Source organism: Oncorhynchus kisutch, linkage group LG18 (assembly GCF_002021735.2).
Source record: "Oncorhynchus kisutch isolate 150728-3 linkage group LG18, Okis_V2, whole genome shotgun sequence".
NCBI classification, from domain to species: domain Eukaryota; kingdom Metazoa; phylum Chordata; class Actinopteri; order Salmoniformes; family Salmonidae; genus Oncorhynchus; species Oncorhynchus kisutch.
The window spans coordinates 11,768,099-11,785,237 of NC_034191.2; positions in this window are offsets into that span (position 1 = coordinate 11,768,099).

A 17,139-nucleotide genomic window follows, 5' to 3' on the forward strand; every position below is an offset into this window, starting at 1 on the left:
AAATTAAAATAAACAGTCACACACACACACACAGTCTCACTCACACACACACTAACGCATACACACACACACACAGTCTCACACACACACACACACAGTCTCAAACACACACACACACACACCCAGTCACACACACACAGTCTCACACACACACAGTCCCACACACACACACACAGTCTCAAACACACACACACAGACACACACAGTCACACACACACAGTCTCACACACACACAGTCACACACACTCTGACACACACACAGTCTCACACACACAGTCACACACACACACACACATACACACACACACACACACAGTCACACACACACACACGGTCACACACAGTCTCACACACACACAGTCCCACACACACACAGCCTCACACACGCACAGTCCCAAATACACATAGTTTAACACACACACACTCACACACGCACACACAGTCACACACACACACACAGTCACACACACACAGTCCCACACACACACAGCCTCACACACACAGTCACACACATACAGTCTCACACACACACAGTCTCACACACACACACACACACACACAGTCTCACGCACACAACACACACACACACAGTCTCACACACACACACACACAGTCTCACGCACACAACACACACACACACAGTCTCACACACACATACAGTCTCACACACACACACACACAGTCTCACGCACACAACACACACACACACAGTCTCACACACACATACAGTCTCACACACACAGTCTCACGCACACACAGTCTCACACACACACACACACAGTCTCACACACACACAGTCACACAGTCTCACACACACACACACAGTCTCACACACACACACACACAGTCTCACACACACACAGTCACACAGTCTCACACACACACACACAGTCTCACACACACACACAACACACAGTCTCACACACACACTAACGCATACACACAACACACAATGCCTTGATTTTCAAGCTTATATTATGATATAGTAAAAAAAGAAAAAAAATAGATTTTCCCTCATTTTCTTGTAATATCCTCTGCGCCTGGCTGTCCCTGACGAGGTTAGGACTTCATTACAATAGAACCAATATCATAAAACACCTAGGAATTATGTTCTAATTGCCTCACTCAATCAAATGAGTCGGCATAAAGAAGCAAACCAGTGTTCAGACAAAAAGGCCACAGCGATACAGAAGACGTTTCATTCAGAGACTAACACGCGTGTGTGAGTGACACAGAACAAGGTGTCTGTCACTTTTGACACAACTTGTGCTTTTGATATAGAACTTCTAGATGGATCCCCATTGGGACTGTAGACTGGAGGTGTGTATTTCGGTGGAAATGTTGGTTGTCAGTCCAGCGTGTGTGTATGTTTGTGCCTACAGTAGTAGGTGTTTGAGTGGCAGGACAATAGGTGTTTTAGTGGCAGGACAATAGGTGTTTGAGTGGCAGGACAATAGGTGTTTGAGTGGCAGGACAGTAGGTGTTTGAGTGGCAGGACAGTAGGTGTTTGAGTGGCAGGACAGTAGGTGTTTGAGTGGCAGGACAATAGGTGTTTGAGTGGCAGGACAATAGGTGTTTGAGTGGCAGGACAATAGGTGTTTGAGTGGCAGGACAATAGGTGTTTGAGTGGCAGGACAATAGGTGTTTGAGTGGCAGGACAATAGGTGTTTGAGTGGCAGGACAATAGGTGTTTGAGTGGCAGGACAATAGGTGTTTGAGTGGCAGGACAATAGGTGTTTGAGTGGCAGGACAATAGGTGTTTGAGTGGCAGGACAATAGGTGTTTGAGTGGCAGGACAATAGGTGTTTGAGTGGCAGGACAATAGGTGTTTGAGTGGCAGGACAATAGGTGTTTGAGTGGCAGGACAATAGGTGTTTGAGTGGCAGGACAGTAGGTGTTTGAGTGGCAGGACAGTAGGTGTTTGAGTGGCAGGACAATAGGTGTTTGAGTGGCAGGACAATAGGTGTTTGAGTGGCAGGACAATAGGTGTTTGAGTGGCAGGACAATAGGTGTTTGAGTGGCAGGACAATAGGTGTTTGAGTGGCAGGACAGTAGGTGTTTGAGTGGCAGGACAATAGGTGTTTGAGTGGCAGGACAATAGGTGTTTGAGTGGCAGGACAGTAGGTGTTTGAGTGGCAGGACAATAGGTGTTTGAGTGGCAGGACAGTAGGTGTTTGAGTGGCAGGACAATAGGTGTTTGAGTGGCAGGACAATAGGTGTTTGAGTGGCAGGACAATAGGTGTTTGAGTGGCAGGACAATAGGTGTTTGAGTGGCAGGACAATAGGTGTTTGAGTGGCAGGACAATAGGTGTTTGAGTGGCAGGACAATAGGTGTTTGAGTGGCAGGACAATAGGTGTTTGAGTGGCAGGACAATAGGTGTTTGAGTGGCAGGACAATAGGTGTTTGAGTGGCAGGACAATAGGTGTTTGAGTGGTAGGACAGTAGGTGTTTGAGTGGTAGGACAGTAGGTGTTTGAGTGGCAGGTTAGTGTTTTTCATTTGTAATGTTGTTCTGGAGGCAGCTGTGCAGAGTGGTCACTAGCTGGCACAGCCCCAAGGTCATACAATGTGATTAACACTAACTTTAACCACACTGCTAACGGAAATTAAATCAAGACCAAAAAAAGGCTAATTTTGTTTTCAAACATTTTTTAAATATAGCCAATTTTTACATTGCAGCTGGCCTATCTAAGGGGAAACCGCTCAGTTCTGCCAGTACAGGACTCATAACAATACAGTTCAAACCTGCTTTTGAGTGTGGGTGCTTTGAGCTAACTGTGTTGTTTAGAAACATTGGGATGCTCTTGATTGAAACGGCATGGCTCAGTTAATTAATAGACTAACTTTAGACTAATATAGACTAACTCTATATCTTGTGATTCCCATTTGCTCTTCTCTCTCTTTTCTCTCTCCCTATCTCCCTCTGTCTGTCCATCTGTCTCCCTCCCTCTCTCTCTATATATATATATATATCTTGTCATTCCCATTTGCTCTTCTCTCTCTTTTCTCTCTCCCTATCTCCCTCTGTCTGTCCATCTGTCTCCCCCCTCTCTCTCTATATATATATCTTGTCATTCCCCTTTGCTTTCCTCTCTCTCTCTCTTGCTCTCTCTCTCTCTCTCTCTCTCTCTCTCGGTCTGTCTGTCTGTTTCTCTCTCTCTGTCTTTCTCCCTCTCTCTCATACCTCTCTCTCTCTTTCTCGTCATTCCCCTTTGCTCTTCTTTCTCTATCTCTCTCTTGCTCTATTTCTCTCTCTCTCCAGCCAGGGTAATGATTATTTGAATCAGGGAGTTCCTAAAGCCAAACACTAAAATGATCTTCTAATCGCTTTATATAGCAGAGGTCAATTGATTGGTCAAGAAGATGGAGTGATGAAACACAATATTAGATTATGGCTGAGTGGGACAGACACATGGAGGTATGCAGGATGACCTTCTTACATGGTGTCAATTCAAAAGGGAATTATATATACTGACCTGAAGAGCTATGTATTCTGCCTCAGTTATGTCACGAGAAGGGGAACACCTCTCCCTGTCTTTTAGAGATTGGACCGGCAGCCTGTGGCAGGTCTGTGGTAACGTAGTCGGGAAGGAATGGGATGCATGGGATAACAAGAAGCAGCAGTTTGGGGTTTTCATTTGGGTTTTCGTAACTCGGTATTTGGACAAATAGCGATTTCACAGGTGTTAGCATCTTTCACATTTCGGAAGGGGGAGGGGGGGGGGGGCATTCGGCAACTTAACTTGCTCAGAGAGAAGATGGAGCTCCTAGTTCCTGTTCCGTTCCTGGTTCTAGACTCTTTTCATCGATTATCTTATCCTCTTCAGATGGGAAAATGTATTAAATTGAACATGTTATCTTTATGACAGAATATTACACTGATCAAAAGGCACTGGTCTGGGATCTGGGATCAGATGGTGGGAGTCAGAGTGTGCTATGGGCTCCATCTCAACTGTGCTGAGTCCATGAAATGGAGCAGCTGGGAGAGAAACAGGGAGATGATCAGAGCACAGAGAGTAGTTCTATACACACACACACACACACACTTAAAATGAAGACACAGCTGATGAATTTTGGGGAGATGTTATTTTCCACTCCTACTACCAGTGCCTCTATTACAGACTCTCTTTCTCTGTTTCCCTGGGAGCGCTCTTATAACGGACTCCTCAGTGAACTAACAGTCACCCCGACAGAGTGACAGAGAGGGAGAGAGAAAGAGAGAGAGAGAGAGACAGACAGAGAGAAGGAGCACGAGACAGAGAAAAAGAAAGAGAAAGAGAGGGAGAGAGAAAGAGAGGCAGAAAGAGAGAGTGAGAGAGAGGGAGAATGAGAAAGAGAAGAGAGAGAAAGAAAGAGAAAGAGAGAGAGAAAGAGGGAGAGGGAAAGAGAGAGAGGGAGATAGAGAGGGAGAGAGAAAGAGGGAGAGGGAAAGAGAGACAGGGAGATAGAGAGGGAGAGGGAAAGAGAGACAGGGAGATAGAGAGGGAGAGAGAGAGAGAGAGAGAGAGAGGGAGAGAGAGAGGAGAGACAGGACGAGGAGAGAGGGAGGAGGGAAAGAGAGAGACAGGGAGATAGAGAGGGAGAGGAAAGAGAGACAGGGAGATAGAGAGGGAGAGGGAAAGAGGACAGGGAGATAGAGAGGAGAGGGAGAGAGAGAGAGAGAGACAGGGAGATAGAGAGGGAGAGGGAGAAGAGAGAGAGAGACAGGGAGATAGAGAGGGAGAGATACACAAGAACTTGTGTACAAACAAACAGATAAACAAACATGGTTCTTTTCTGTAGAAAGCAGCACACCTGATACCCTCCAGCCCTTCTCCCTGATACCCTCCAGCCCTTCTCCCTGATACCCTCCAGCCCTTCTCCCTGATTCCCTCCAGCCCTTCTCCCTGATACCCTCCACCCCTTCTCCCTGATACCCTCCAGCCCTTCTCCCTGATTCCCTCCAGCCCTTCTCCCTGATTCCCTCCAGCCCTTCTCCCTGATACCCTCCACCCCTTCTCCCTGATACCCTCCAGCACTTCTCCTGATTCCCTCCAGTCCTTCTCCCTGATACCCTCCAGCCTTCTCCCTGATACCCTCCAGCCCTTCTCCCTGATACCCTCCAGCCCTTCTCCCTGATACCCTCCAGCCCTTCTCCCTGATACCCTCCAGCCCTTCTCCTGATACCCTCCAGCCCTTCTCCCTGATACCCTCCAGCCCTTCTCCCTGATACCCTCCAGCCTTCTCCCTGATACCCTCCAGCCCTTCTCCCTGATACCCTCAGCCCTTCTCCCTGATACCCTCCAGCCCTTCTCCCTGAATCCCTCCAGCCCTTCTCCCTGATACCCTCCAGCCCTTCTCCCTGAATCCCTCAAGCCCTTATCCCTGATACCCTCCAGCCTTCTCCCTGATACCTCCAGCCCTTCTCCCTGATACCCTCCAGCCCTTCTCCCTGATACCCTCCAGCCCTTCTCCCTGATTCCCTCCAGCCCTTCTCCCTATACCCTCCAGCCCTTCTCCCTGATTCCCTCCAGCCCTTCTCCCTGATACCCTCCAGCCCTTCTCCCTGATACCCTCCACCCCTTCTCCTGATACCCTCCACCCCTTCTCCCTGATACCCTCCAGCCCTTCCCCTGATACCCTCCAGCCCTTCTCCCTGATACCCTCCAGCCCTTCTCCCTGATTCCTCCAGCCCTTCTCCCTGATTCCCTCCAGCCCTTCTCCCTGATACCTCCACCCCTTCTCCCTGATACCCTCCAGCACTTCTCCCTGATTCCCTCCAGCCCTTCTCCCTGATACCCTCCAGCCCTTCTCCCTGATACCCTCCAGCCCTTCTCCCTGATACCCTCCAGCCCTTCTCCCTGATACCCTCCAGCCCTTCTCCCTGATACCCTCCAGCCCTTCTCCCTGATACCCTCCAGCCCTTCTCCCTGATACCCTCCAGCCCTTCTCCCTGATACCCTCCAGCCCTTCTCCCTGATTCCCTCCAGCCCTTCTCCCTGATTCTCTCCAGCCCTTCTCCCTGATTCCCACCAGCCCTTCTCCCTGATTCCTCCAGCCCTTCTCCCTGATACCCTCAGCCTTCTCCCTGATTCCCTCCAGCCCTTCTCCCTGATTCCCTCCAGCCCTTCTCCCTGATACCCTCCAGCCCTTCTCCCTGATACCCTCCAGCCCTTCTCCCTGATACCCTCCAGCCCTTCTCCCTGATACCCTCCAGCCCTTCTCCCTGATACCCTCCAGCCCTTCTCCCTGATACCCTCCAGCCCTTCTCCCTGATTCCCTCCAGCCCTTCTCCCTGATACCCTCCAGCCCTTCTCCCTGATACCCTCCAGCCCTTCTCCCTGATTCCCTCCAGCCCTTCTCCCTGATACCCTCCACCCTTCTCCCTGATACCCTCCAGCACTTCTCCCTGATTCCCTCCAGCCCTTCTCCCTGATACCCTCCAGCCCTTCTCCCTGATACCCTCCAGCCCTTCTCCCTGATACCCTCCAGCCCTTCTCCCTGATACCCTCCAGCCCTTCTCCCTGATACCCTCCAGCCCTTCTCCCTGATACCCTCCAGCCCTTCTCCCTGATACCCTCCAGCCCTTCTCCCTGATACCCTCCAGCCCTTCTCCCTGATACCCTCCAGCCCTTCTCCCTGATACCCTCCAGCCCTTCTCCCTGATACCCTCCACCCTTCTCCCTGATACCCTCCAGCCCTTCTCCCTGATACCCTCCAGCCCTTCTCCCTGATACCCTCCAGCCCTTCTCCCTGATACCCTCCAGCCCTTCTCCCTGATTCCCTCCAGCCCTTCTCCCTGATTCCCTCCAGCCCTTCTCCCTGATACCTCCCAGCCCTTCTCCCTGATACCCTCCAGCCCCTTCTCCCTGATACCCTCCAGCCACTTCTCCCTGATTACCCTCCAGCCCTTCTCCCTGATACCCTCCAGCCCTTCTCCCTGATACCCTCCAGCCCTTCTCCCTGATACCCTCCAGCCCTTCTCCCTGATACCCTCCAGCCCTTCTCCCTGATACCCTCCAGCCCTTCTCCCTGATACCCTCCAGCCTTCTCCCTGATACCCTCCAGCCCTTCTCCCTGATACCCTCCAGCCCTTCTCCCTGATTCCCTCCAGCCCTTCTCCCTGATTCCCTCCAGCCCTTCTCCCTGATTCCCACCAGCCCTTCTCCCTGATACCCTCCAGCCCTTCTCCCTGATTCCCTCCAGCCCTTCTCCCTGATTCCCTCCAGCCCTTCTCCCTGATACCCTCCAGCCCTTCTCCCTGATACCCTCCAGCCCTTCTCCCTGATACCCTCCAGCCCTTCTCCCTGATACCCTCCAGCCCTTCTCCCTGATACCCTCCAGCCCTTCTCCCTGATACCCTCCAGCCCTTCTCCCTGATACCCTCCAGCCCTTCTCCCTGATACCCTCCAGCCCTTCTCCCTGATACCCTCCAGCCCTTCTCCTGATACCCTCCAGCCCTTCTCCCTGATACCCTCCAGCCCTTCTCCCTGATTCCCTCCAGCCCTTCTCCCTGATACCCTCCACCCTTCTCCCCTGATACCCTCCAGCCCTTCTCCCTGATTCCCTCCAGCCCTTCTCCCTGATTCCCTCCAGCCCTTCTCCCTGATACCCTCCACCCCTTCTCCCTGATACCCTCCAGCACTTCTCCCTGATTCCCTCCAGCCCTTCTCCCTGATACCCTCCAGCCCTTCTCCCTGATACCCTCCAGCCCTTCTCCCTGATTCCCTCCAGCCCTTCTCCCTGATTCCCTCCAGCCCTTCTCCCTGATACCCTCCAGCCCTTCTCCCTGATACCCTCCAGCCCTTCTCCCTGATACCCTCCAGCCCTTCTCCCTGATTCCCTCCAGCCCTTCTCCCTGATACCCTCCAGCCCTTCTCCCTGATACCCTCCAGCCCTTCTCCCTGATACCCTCCAGCCCTTCTCCCTGATACCCTCCAGCCCTTCTCCCTGATACCCTCCAGCCCTTCTCCCTGATACCCTCCAGCCCTTCTCCCTGATTCCCTCCAGCCCTTCTCCCTGATTCCCTCCAGCCCTTCTCCCTGATACCCTCCACCCCTTCTCCCTGATACCCTCCAGCACTTCTCCCTGATTCCCTCCAGCCCTTCTCCCTGATACCCTCCAGCCCTTCTCCCTGATACCCTCCAGCCCTTCTCCCTGATACCCTCCAGCCCTTCTCCCTGATACCCTCCAGCCCTTCTCCCTGATACCCTCCAGCCCTTCTCCCTGATACCCTCCAGCCCTTCTCCCTGATACCCTCCAGCCCTTCTCCCTGATACCCTCCAGCCCTTCTCCCTGATACCCTCCAGCCCTTCTCCCTGATTCCCTCCAGCCCTTCTCCCTGATCCCCTCCAGCCCTTCTCCCTGATTCCCACCAGCCCTTCTCCCTGATTCCCTCCAGCCCTTCTCCCTGATACCCTCCAGCCCTTCTCCCTGATTCCCTCCAGCCCTTCTCCCTGATTCCCTCCAGCCCTTCTCCCTGATACCCTCCACCCCTTCTCCCTGATTCCCTCCAGCCCTTCTCCCTGATACCCTCCAGCACTTCTCCCTGATTCCCTCCAGCCCTTCTCCCTGATACCCTCCAGCCCTTCTTCCTGATACCCTCCAGCCCTTCTCCCTGATACCCTCCAGCCCTTCTTCCTGATACCCTCCAGCCCTTCTCCCTGATACCCTCCAGCCCTTCTCCCTGATACCCTCCAGCCCTTCTCCCTGATACCCTCCAGCCCTTCTCCCTGATACCCTCCAGCCCTCCTCCCTGATACCCTCCAGCCCTCCTCCCTGATACCCTTCTCTCTGATGCCCTTCTCCCTGATACCCTCCAGCCCTTCTCCCTGATGGGGATGTTATTTTCCACTCCTACTACCAGTGCCTCTATTACAGACTCTCTTTCTCTGTTTCCCTGGGAGCGCTCTTATAACGGACTCCTCAGTGAACTAACAGTCACCCCGACAGAGTGACAGAGAGGGAGAGAGAAAGAGAGAGAGAGAGAGACAGACAGAGAGAAGGAGCACGAGACAGAGAAAAAGAAAGAGAAAGAGAGGGAGAGAGAAAGAGAGGCAGAAAGAGAGAGTGAGAGAGAGGGAGAATGAGAAAGAGAAGAGAGAGAAAGAAAGAGAAAGAGAGAGAGAAAGAGGGAGAGGGAAAGAGAGACCCTCCAACCCTACAGGGGTGACTATAGTAGGGTTGACTACAGGGTTGACTGTAACAGGGTTGACTACAGGTTGACTATAGTTGGGTTGACTACAGGGTTGACTGTAACAGGGTTGACTACAGGTTGACTATAGTAGGATTGACTACAGGCTTGACTGTAACAGGGTTGACTACAGGTTTGACTAGAGTAGGGTTGACTACAGGGTTGACTGTAACAGGGTTGACTACAGGTTGACTATAGTAGGATTGACTACAGGCTTGACTGTAACAGGGTTGACTACAGGTTTGACTAGAGTAGGGTTGACTACAGGGTTGACTGTAACAGGGTTGACTACAGGTTGACTATAGTAGGGTTGACTACAGGCTTGACTGTAACAGGGTTGACTACAGGTTTGACTAGAGTAGAGTTGACTACAGGGTTGACTGTAACAGGGTTGACTACAGGTTTGACTAGAGTAGGGTTGACTACAGGGTTGACTGTAACAGGGTTGACTACAGGGTTGACTGTAACAGGGTTGACTACAGGGTTGACTATAGTAGGATTGACTACAGGGTTGACTGTAACAGGGTTGATTATAGTAGGGTTGACTACAGGGTTGACTGTAACAGGGTTGACTATAGTAGGATTGACTACAGGTTTGACTGTAACAGGGTTGACTATAGTAGGATTGACTACAGAGTTGACTATAGTAGGGTTGACTACAGGGTTGACTGTAACAGGGTTGATTATAGTAGGGTTGACTACAGGGTTGCCTGTAACAGGGTTGACTATAGTAGGTTTGACTACAGGGTTGACTGTAACAGGGTTGACTACAGGGTTGACTATAGTAGGGTTGACTACAGAGTTGACTATAGTAGGGTTGACTACAGGGTTGACTGTAACAGGGTTGATTATAGTAGGGTTGACTATAGTAGGATTGACTACAGGGTTGACTGTAACAGGGTTGACTATAGTAGGATTGACTACAGTTGACTGTAACAGGGTTGACTATAGTAGGGTTGACTACAGGGTTGACTTGTACAGGGTTGACTATAGTAGGTTTGACTACAGTTGACTGTAACAGGGTTGACTACAGGGTTGACTATAGTAGAATTGACTACAGGTTTGACTAGAGTAGGGTTGACTACAGGGTTGACTGTAAAAGGGTTGACTATAGTAGGGTTGACTACAGGGTTGACTATAGTAGGGTTGACTACAGAGTTGACTGTAACAGGGTTGCCAACTTAACTCAGCCATAAATCCCCTTGTGACAGGGGGAATGGAAGTGTGTTGTGTTCAACAGTAAGGGGCAATTGAATACATTCTTCACAAAAAACAAATGGAAACAATTCAAAACAATTCTAACTTGTCTGTCAATGGGAATCTGGTGTTTTCTACCACGAAACACCAGAACATGACAAAAACAGAGAAGAATGAGCTCACCTGCTTTTACACAATGCATTTATTCTTATCCAGAGCCACTTACAGGAGCATTTAGGGTTAAATGCTTTGATGAAGTGAAGATTTTTCACCTAGTCGTTCAGGGATTCAAACCAGCAACCTTTTGGTTACTGGCCCAACACTTATAATCACTAGGCTACCTGCCGCACTGTGATTTGACAATTTAAAAAGGAATAGTTTCACCATATTAGTTCAGTTCACGTAACATGGTTGACCTTAAGCTTTCTGCCCATATCAGATGTGTCTATGTCCTGGGAAATTGTCTTGTTTACTTACAACATCATGCTAATCACATTAGCCTACATTAGCTCAACTGTCCCGCAGGGGGGGGGACACCAATTCTGTAGAGGTTAAGGACAGGTTGTTGTTTTTTTTACCTTAAAGTTAATCACTAATCAAAATAAATAAATAATCATCTCCAGACATGACTTTGTCAAAACAACAAATTAACTGGGCACAGACAACTTTGAAATTACGTGGAAACAACGTTGATTCAACCAGTGTGTGCCCAGTGGGGCTTTACAATTATGTTGAAAACATGGAAAAATGTTGGGGTTAAGTAGGTTCAAAAGGGGCGTGACAAAACACAGAATGTTGTCACTTTAGCAAATTGTTGTTCATATTACAAATCAGATTTATCGAATTTTCCATGTGGTCTATATTAATACTCTAGTGACTCCCCATCCCGCATGAGGGAGCGGATTCATCGACTGACACTAATTAGCATAACGCAACGGACCTAAATATTCCTAGAAAATATTCCTATTCATGAAAATCACAAGTGAAATATATTGAGACACAGCTTAGCCTTTTGTTAATCACCCTGTCATCTCAGATTTTCAAAATATGCTTTACAGCCAAAGCTAGACAAGCATTTGTGTAAGTTTATCGATAGCCTAGCATAGCATTTTCTCCAGCTAGCAGCAGGTAACTTGGTCACGGAAATCAGAAAAGCAATCAAATGAAATCGGTTACCTTTGATGAGCTTCGGATGTTTTCACTCACGAGACTCCCAGTTAGATAGCCAAAGTTCCTTTTTTCCAAAAATATTATTTTTGCAGGCGAAATTAGCTCCGTTTGTTCCTCACGTTTGGCTGAGAAATCGCCCGGAAATTGCAGTCATGAAAACGCAGAAAAATATTCCAAATTAGCTCCATAATATTAACAGAAACATGGCAAACGTTGTTGATAATCAATCCTCAAGGTGTTTTTCAAATATATATTTGATAATATATCAACCGGGACTGGTGGCTTCTTAGCACAAAACACTCTGAGAGCTTTAGCTGACCACTGACGCAACGTTGACATTCAGGCTCATTTCAAAAATTAAAAAAAGCCGCCTGAAACTATGTATTGTGACACTAGACACATTAGGGAAGCCATAGAAAAGGAATCTGGTTGATATCTCATTCACTGCTCAATAGGGACGCATAGGAACGCAGAGCCTTCTAAATAAGAGTCCCTTCCTGGTTGGATTTTTCTCAGGCTTTCGCCTGCAACATCAGTTCTGTTATACTCACAGACAGTATATTTACAGTTTTGGAAACTTTAGAGTGTTATCGATCCTAAGTTGTCAATTATATGCATATTCTAGCATCTTGTCCTGACAAAATATCCCGTTTACTACGGGAACGTTATTTTTCCATAAATGAAAATACTGCCCCCTAGTCACAAAAGGTGATTAAAGGGCACTTAATTTAGTATAATTGGTATTGAGCCACTGGCTGTGTCAATAGAGACATACAGTACATATAGCAATGGTGTGTCGTTGACTATCATGTGAAGACTGTATATTATCAAACCAATTCTCCATGTGCAATTTAATTATGCGATTAAACTAATCATATAACTTTAATTAACTAGGAAGTCGGGGCACCACGGGAACATGTTGTTTACAGAGGTTCCATTTCCCGAATATAACTCTTCGGATGTTTTCATATCTTATCAAAACAGTCGCTTATTTAATGAATTTTACCTCATCAGTCTCAAATCAAATCAAATTGTATCAGTCACATGCGCCGAATACAACAAGTGTAGACCTTACAGTGCCCTTACAGTGGACCTTACAGTGCCCTTACAGTGGACCTTACAGTGCCCTTACAGTGGACCTTACAGTGCCCTTACAGTGGACCTTGCAGTGCCCTTACAGTGGACCTTACAGTGCCCTTACAGTGGACCTTACAGTGCCCTTACAGTAGACCTTACAGTGCCCTTACAGTGGACCCTACAGTGCCCTTACAGTGGACCTTACAGTGCCCTTACAGTAGACCTTACAGTGCCCTTACAGTGGACCCTACAGTGCCCTTACAGTGGACCTTACAGTGCCCTTACAGTGGACCTTACCATGCCCTTACAGTGGACCTTACCGTGCCCTTACAGTGGACCTTACAGTGGACCTTACAGTGCCCTTACAGTGGACCTTACAGTGCCCTTACAGTGGACCTTACAGTGCCCTTACAGTGGACCTTACAGTGCCCTTACAGTGGACCTTACAGTGCCCTTACAGTGGACCTTACAGTGGACCTTACAGTGCCCTTACAGTGGACCTTACAGTGGACCTTACAGTGCCCTTACAGTGGACCTTACAGTGGACCTTACAGTGCCCTTACAGTGGACCTTACAGTGGACCTTACAGTGCAAGCCCCTAACCGACAGTTTAAAAAAATCTGGATAAGAATAATAAATAAAAGAAACATGCACAAGGCTCAATCCCAGATGCAGACACAGGAGACAGATGGTTTGAGTCTTTGATATTTAATAATAATCCTAAAGGGGTAGGCAAGAGAAAGGTTGTAGACAGGTCAAAAGGTCAAAATCAGTTCAGAGTCCAGGAGGTACAGAGTGGCAGGCAGGCTCGAGGTCAGGGCAGGTAGAATGGTCAGGCAGGCTCGAGGTCAGGGCAGGTAGAATGATCAGGCAGGCTCGAGGTCAGGGCAGGTAGAATGATCAGGCAGGCTCGAGGTCAGGGCAGGTAGAATGATCAGGCAGGCTCGAGGTCAGGGCAGGTAGAATGATCAGGCAGGCTCGAGGTCAGGGCAGGTAGAATGATCAGGCAGGCTCGAGGTCAGGGCAGGTAGAATGGTCAGGCAGGCTCGAGGTCAGGGCAGGTAGAATGATCAGGCAGGCTCGAGGTCAGGGCAGGTAGAATGGTCAGGCAGGCTCGAGGTCAAGGCAGGCAGAATGGTCAGGCAGGCTCGAGGTCAGGGCAGGCAGAATGGTCAGGCAGGCGGGTAGAGAGTCCAGTAAACAGACAAGGGCTAAAGCTGGGAGGACTAGCAAAAGAGAATAGAAAAGGCACGAGCACAGGAAAAACACGCTGATTTACTTGGAACATACAAGACGAACTGGCAGAGACAGACAAAAAACCCAGGTTTAAAAACCCAGGGGATAATGGGGAAGATGGGTGACACCTGGAGGGTGTGACAGGTGAAACCGGTGAAACAGATCAGGGTGTGACACAAGTCATTAAAAAGCAGCAGTACAATAACAATAGTTAGGCTATATACATGGGGGTACCCGTACAGAGTCAATGAGTGGGGGAACTGGTTAGTTGAGGTAGTATGTACATGTAGGTAGAGTTATTAAAGTGACTATGCATAGATGATAACAACAGAGAGTATCAGCATTGTAAAGGAGGGGGAGAGGGGCAGCAATGCATATAGTTTAGGTAGCCATTTGATTAGATGTTCAGGAGTCTTATGGCTTGGGGGTAGAAGCTGTTTAGAAGCCTATTGGACCTAGACTTGGTGCTCCATTACCGCTTACAAATAGCAGAGAGAACAGTCTATGACTAGGGTGGCTGGAGTCTTTGCCAATTTTTAGGGCCTTCTTCTGACACCTCATGTTATAGAGGCCCTGGATGGCAGGAAGCTTGGCCACAGCGATGTACTGGGCCAGTCGCACTACCCTCTGTAGTGCTTTGCATTCGGAGAAAGAGCAGTTGCAATACCAAGCAGTGATGCAACCAGTGGTGCAGCTGTAAAACCTTTTGAGGACCCATGCCAAATATTTTCAGTCTCCTGAGGGAGAATAGGTTTTGTTGTGCCCTCTTCATGATTGTCTTGGTGTGCTTGGACCATGTTAGTTTGTGCGTGATGTGGACACCAAGGAACTTGAAGATCTCAACCTGCTCCAATACAGCCCCGTCGATGAGAATGGGGGGCGTGCTCGGTCCTCTTTTTCCTGTATCCTCCTTTGTCTTGATCATGTTGAGGGAGTGGTTGTTGTCCTGGCTCCACATGGCCAGGTCTCTGACCCCCTCCCTATAGGCTGTCTTGTCATTGTCGGTGATCAGGCCTACCACTGTTTTGTCATCGGAAAACTTAATGATGGTGTTGGAGTCGTGCCTGGCCGTGCAGTCATGAGTGAACAGGGAGTACAGGAGGGGACTGAGCTCGCATCCCTAAAGGGCCCCTGTGTTGAGGATCAGCGTGGCGGATGTGTTTTTACCTACCCTTACCACCTGGGGGAGGCCCGTCAGGATGTCTAGGATCCAGGTACAGAGGGAGGTGTTTAGTCCCAGGGTCCTTAGCTTATTGATGAGCTTTGAGGGCACTACGGTGTTGAACGCTGAGCTGTAGTCAATGAATAGCATTCTCACAAAGGTGTTCCTTTTGTCTAGGTGGGAAAGGGCAGTGTGGATAGAAATTGGGCAGTGTGGATAGAAATAGAAATTGCATCATCTGTGGATCTGTTGGGGCTGTAAGAAAATTGTTGTGGGTCTAGGGTTTCTGGGATAATGGTGTTGCTGTGAGCCATGACCAGCCTTTCAAAGCATGTCATGGCTACAGACTTGATTGCTACGGCTCGGTTGTAATTTAGGCAAGTTACCTTAGTGTTCTTGGGCACAGGGACTATGGTGGTATGCTTAAAACATGTTGGTATTATAGACTCAGACAGGGAGAGGTTGAAAATGTCATTGCAGACACTTGCCAGTTGGTCAGCGCATGCTCGCAGTACATGTCCTGGTAATCCGTCTGGCCCTGCGGCCTTGTGAATCTTGAACTATTTAATGGTCTTACATCGACTGTGGAGAGCGTGATCACAAAGTCTTCCGGAACAGCAGGTGCTGTCATGCATGTTTCAGTGTTATCTGCCTCGAAGAGAGCATTGAAGAAGGTTATCTGGTAGGCTCGTGTCACTGGGCAACTCTCGGCTGTGCTTCCCTTTGTAGTCTGTAATGGCTTGCAAGCCCTGCCACATCCTATGAGCTTTAGAGCCGGTGTAGTATGACTCGATCTTAGTCCTGTATTGAAGCTTTGCCTGCTTGATGGTTCATCGGAGGGCATAGTGGGATTTCTTATAAGCTTCCGGGTTAGGATGTTAGCTGTAATCCATGGCTTCTGGTTGGGGTATGTACGTACGCTCACTGTGGGGACATAGTCATCGATGCACTCATTGATGAAGCCAATGACTGATGTGGTGTACTCCTCAATGCCATCGGAGGAATCCCGGAACATATTCCAGTCTGTGCTAGTAAAACAGTCGTGTAGCTTAGCTTCTATTTCATCTGACAACTTTTTTATTGATCAAGTCACTGGTGCTTCCTGCTTTCATTTTTGCTTGTAAGCAGGAATCGGGAGGACAGAATTTGATTTGCCAAATGGAGGGCGAGGGAGAGCTTTGTATGTGTCTCTGTGTGTGAAATTAAGGTGTTCCCGAGTTTTTTTACCTCTGGTTGCACATTTAACATGCTGATAGAAATTTGGGAAAAGTTTCCCTGCATTACAGTGTTACACCCTGACCATAGATAGACGTTTCATTTCTCTATTTGGTTAGGTCAGGGTGTGATTTGGGGTGGGCATTCTATGTTGTTTATTTTTATGTTTTGGCCGGGTATGGTTCTCAATCAGGGACAGCTGTCTATCGTTGTCTCTGATTGGGAATCATACTTAGGCAGACTTTCTTCCTCTTTGTAGTTGTGGGTAGTTGTCTTCGTTTGTGCATGTATAGTCTTACGGAGCATTGCGGTCGTTTTGGTTGTATTATTGTTTTGTTGGCGACATTTGCAAAATAAAGAAAAATGTACCCTCAACACGCTGCACCTTGGTCCATTCCATATGACAATCGTGACATACAGTCCCCAGCTACTAGGAGCGCAGCCTCTGGGTGAGCGTTTTCTTGTTTGTTGATGGCACAGCCCCTGACTGTGGTGGTATGTAAACAGTTACGAAAAATACAGATGAAAACTCTCGAGGTAGATTGTGTGTCTACAGCATATCATGAGATACTCTACCTCAGGCGAGCAATAGCTTGAGACTTCCTTAGATATCGTGCTCCAGCTGTCACTTACAAAAATACATAGGTCGTCTCCCGTTGTCTTCCCAGATGCCACTGTTCTATCCTGCAGGTACAGAGTATAACCAGCCAGCTGTATGTTAATAGTGTCGTTGTTCAGCCACGACTCTGTGAAGATCTTACTGCGTTGAATGCCCTGTTGGTTGTGGGTCATCTATTTTTATTTTCCAAAGATTGCAAGTTTACTAGGAGAATTGAAGGAAGTGGGGGTTTACAGTGGCTTGCGAAAGTATTCACCCCCTTGGCATTTTTCCTATTTTGTTGCCTTACTA